The sequence below is a fragment of the Callorhinus ursinus genome, unplaced genomic scaffold (genome assembly GCF_003265705.2).
Source record: "Callorhinus ursinus isolate GAN/ISIS: 27379988/994484 unplaced genomic scaffold, GSC_fseal_2.0 scaffold8, whole genome shotgun sequence".
NCBI lineage: Eukaryota > Metazoa > Chordata > Mammalia > Carnivora > Otariidae > Callorhinus > Callorhinus ursinus.
In genome coordinates this window covers 71,555,260-71,559,526 of record NW_027397070.1, presented here as the reverse complement: position 1 = coordinate 71,559,526, position 4,267 = coordinate 71,555,260, and the positions used below count along the sequence as shown (strand labels likewise).

The following is a 4,267-nucleotide window of genomic DNA, read 5'->3' as shown; positions in this document are numbered from 1 at the left end:
AAGCAGGGAGCCCGATGCGGGGCTCGATCCCAGGACCCCGGGATCACGACCTGAGCCGAAGGCAGATGCCTAACAAGACTGAGCCACTCAGGTGCCCCAAAATAAGTACATTTTCAAAAATAGTTAAGACAAAGGGGCACCTGGGTGGCTCAGTCGGTTAAGTGTCTGCCTTCGGCTCAAGTCATGATCCCGGAGTCCTGGGATCCAGCCCCACATCGGGCTCCCTGTTCTGCAGGAAGCCCGCTTCTCCCTCTCCCACTCCCCCTGCTTGTGTTCCATTTCTCGCTGATTCTCTCTGTCAAATAAATAAAATAAAATCTTAAAAAAAAAAAAAGTTAAGACAAAACTAAACTCTGAATTCATTTTGATGGAAGAGTGTATTAACCGGGAGGCTGTAGGGCAGAAAGACAAAAGAATGCCCTAGAAGAAAGCACACAGATTACCTCTAAATTAGCACACCTGCCTTAGGAGGTGATATTCTCAGGAAAAACTTAAAAGGTCACCAATAATCTCCCAGAAGCCTCCTAGAAGCCAAATCCAATAGATTTGTCCATCCAAATCTTCCTTGATCTTTTTGCCAACTTGACACTGACCTCCTCCTCCACCTACCCATAGGGCAACTCTGCAGTCTCTAAGTGTCAGAAGCTCTCGGAGAGCCACTAACTTTCAAAAGGATGATGAGATCTCCCATATCTTTATCTCCATCCTAAATATTTGTCTTGAACTCCAGACCTGAATCTCCAACTGCCCACTGGTCCACTTGGGCACCCCACAAGCACTTCCGATTCAACCTATCCAAAACCAAGCTCACCATCTCCCCCTCCTCCTGTTTTCCACCTTCTTGATGGGTGTCACCAGCCAGTGAGCCACCCAAGTTAGAGACAGGGAAATAATTCTAGATGCATTCATTCAATAAACATTTATTAAGTGCTTATAAAAATCCCTGATCCCATGGAGATCATGGATGTTAAGTGAAAGAGACAGACAACAACTAAGAAAATAATGAAGTAAAATGATAGCAGATAGTGAGAAATGCTAAGGAGCATGGGGAAGTGGGGACACTGATATGCAGAAGAGCAGGCTTGGGATGAGCCTGGGTGTGCTTACGTGAGGCCAGAGTAGGAAGATGAGGGGAAGATATGGGGACAGAGTGCCTTTAGGACACTGGCCAAAATTTAGCAGAGTGACAAGTCACTCCAACTTATGTTCTAGCAGCTCGCTCTCGCTGCAATCACTGTTGCTCCATCTCTTCCAGATGGCAGCCCCACCCTTACTCTGGTCTGGTCACTCCCAAGTCAGGGCCACTGTAACTAGTGAAGCCATTTCTAGTCCATGTGTATCACTGTTGCCACTGTCCCTGCCCTGAGTCAGGAGCTCTCAGTCCTCACCTGGGCCTAATGGCTTCCGACCGAATCTCATCCTGGTTCAAATCAGCTGCCCGCCTGCCGTACTACCTATGCTTTCTAAAGTAGCACCTCACTCTTAAGAATCCTCCAGTCCCGCCCCAAAAAAGAATCCCCCCAATCCTCCTTCTTGCCTTCCTTCCCTGATCTTCCCTGTCCACTCTCACCCTTCCCAACTTTAGTCCCCTTTATGGCAGCACTGCTTCAGGGCCTATGTCCTCCAGAGCGGCCACTACCGGTCTCACCCCTCACACATCTGGCCAGTTGTACATTTTCTTCAAGGCTCATGCCCAGAATCCCCTTCTCAGGGCACTGAGCACAATATTCAACCTCATCTGCCATACCCAACGATTTCCTCTGTCTCCCACCAGACTAGGAGCTCCTAGAGGCCAGTGACTGTCTTTTATCTCTATTTCCCCAACTACTGAGCACAGCAGCTGCCATTCAGTTGGTTCTCGATTTAAAGACCTTGCTTTCACCACTTAATATGCTAATCATTTCTACTCTATGTCCTGAAATTTGCCACTTAAAACCTGCCTGTACTTCTGTTTAGGATATTACTGATCACTTCTTTGTTATATAAAGTTCTGGTTTCTTATCATATTCCACTTATGTTTCCATGTTACACGAATCCTACAAATTAGTAAGTTTTGACATTTATAGTCCCATATGCAAAGCTACACATTGGCTTACCTATTTTCAACATTATGAAACATGCTTAAGAATGTATAATTTTTTTAAATGTATAATTTTAAATAACTACAGCTGAGTTTTTATTTATTTTAAAATACTTAAGATACTATGTGCCCCTCCCCAGTGGCATTTTCTCCCTCATCCTTCCTGGAGGTACTGTCCTGACTCCCATGCACGTCCTTCCACCTTTACTCGTATTGTCTAGTGTTTCTAGAAGGCACTTCCAAGCAAAGTGAATGAACCAGGTCACAATGAAGTTACTGCCCTGGGTCCTCCACCCCCCTCGGTAACACCACAGGGCTGCCAGGCTCCACTGCAACATGATGTTGCATTCTCTGATGACCTGGAGAAACTGGCTCTTAGGAGTGCCTGGCTTCGCACACGCAGTTCCGCCACAATCTGAACTTCTTAATATTTAGTATCATTGTATTCTTACAGATACTTAGGAAACAGAACAATGAATCAAATTTCCCACCCTGACTAAGGTTGCCAATACCTGGAAGAGGTAAATCCAGAACTGTAATAAGATCATGAGACTTAAGAACCTCGGTCTAATTTCCTAATGGGTTTTTCACTGAACTATTACCATGTATTCTGAGCTAATGATTCTGGTCAGTAGCTTAGTCATGCTGTACCCAAAACAGCCCTAGAATTTAAAGCAAAGAATCAAAGAACTGCCCTCTTATATGCCAGTTTAGATAATGTACCTCAAATTTTCCGTTCTCACACTTTTTAAAAACATTTTTGCAAGTACTCTCTATCAAACGCTTCATACGTAAATTCTTAACGTGTTGTTTAAATAATAAAACAATAAGCAACGAAAACTCCATCACAAAATTACCTGGATCTACAAACCTTACGTTATTTATGAAACCATCCAATCCACCCGGCATTAATTTTACTTTAATGCTGTAAGGATTTTTTTCAAGGAAAGAGGTGCACCGAATCTGACAACCGCGTCGGGGTTGCCTCAAGTTTAGCGGCATGAGCAACGCCAGCCCAGGGGAACACTGTGGGTGCAACGCTCCTCGTCCGGCAATTCAAAAGCGAGGATCGCCGAGGAGGCGACGTAGAACCGGCCTCCAGGCAGGGACCCCACACACTTCCGACCAGCCCCGCAGCCCGTCGCCCGCGAGCATGACAGGCGCGCCCGCCCAGGGCGGTGCCGCGGGAGAGGGCGGGGGCCGGAAGGAAGAGGGAGAATTCGGACAAAGCCAACCCGGCCGGCCGCCCCTCTCCGCGCGCCGCGTTCCCGGGGGCGGCCCTATCTCCCCCAGCCCCCGTCGCGAGGCTCCGGTGGTCCGCAGCTGTTCCCGCGAGCCGCCGCCCCCGCCCGCAGCACTGCCGAGCCGGGGGTGCGGGGCCGCAGACGCGCAGAAGGGACCGCAGACGGGGAGGGGCCGGGCCCCGAACTGGACACCGGGATGGGGAAGGGGCTGCGGCCAGGGATGAGGTCTCGGAGGGGACGGGACGTGGACGAGCGCCGGGGGCCGCGGCGCCGGGAAGGGCCGGGGAGGACCACAGAAGCGGACAGGGATGAGGACCCGGGCGGGCTTGGGCCCGGGAAGGGGAGCCGCAGGGGATGCGGGCCAGGGCGGGGGCCCGAGGACCGCGGTCCGCGGTGGGGGGGACGTGGGTGAGGACCGAGGGCCGGGGCGCGGCCGGGAAGGGGAACGAGGGCTCACCGTGCTGCTCCCGCGGGGCCGCGCGCTCGCGCTGTCAGCACCGGGAGGTCGCGGGGCGCGTGCGCGGAGCAGGACTGCGCGGGGCCCGCCGCTTCGGCTACGTCAGGCGCGGCGCCGCGGTCACGAGCGAGGGGCGCTGGCGCGGCCGCCCCGCAGCATCCTCGGCCGCCCGCGAGCGCTGTCCCCCGCGGCTCCTCCCCGCAGCCGCCGCCCCGCGCCCGCCGGCTCTGCTCTGCTCCGGCTCCGCCGCTTCCGCCGCGGAAAATGGCGTCTCGGCGTCCCTCCCCCGGCTCGGCGCTCCCGCCCCACAATGCCGCGCGCCGCCCGTGACGTCACCCGCCCGCCTCCGGGGGGCGGGGCGCGGCCGGGAAAGAGGTCCCCGGCGCGGCGTGGAGCCCTGCGGACGCGCGGGAAGGGGGCGCTGGGGCGGGGCGGCGCCGCCCTCGACCGCCGCGTCCGGGTCCTTCCCTCCTGCTCGCCAGTCTC

At 53.8% G+C, this 4,267-nt stretch overlaps 1 protein-coding gene across 4 annotated transcripts in view; it reads right to left on the bottom strand.

Annotated features, from left to right (window-relative positions):
- The window catches only part of KLC1 (kinesin light chain 1), a 60,893-nt gene extending 56,838 nt beyond the window's left edge, over nt 1-4,055 (bottom strand). For all 4 annotated transcript variants that reach the window (XM_025869276.2, XM_025869277.2, XM_025869280.2 and 1 more), the window contains exon 1: nt 3,782-4,055. The gene's annotated coding sequence lies outside the window, so the exon portion shown is untranslated. The remainder of the gene's footprint in view (nt 1-3,781) is intronic.
- Between the last annotated feature and the right edge of the window lie 212 nt (nt 4,056-4,267).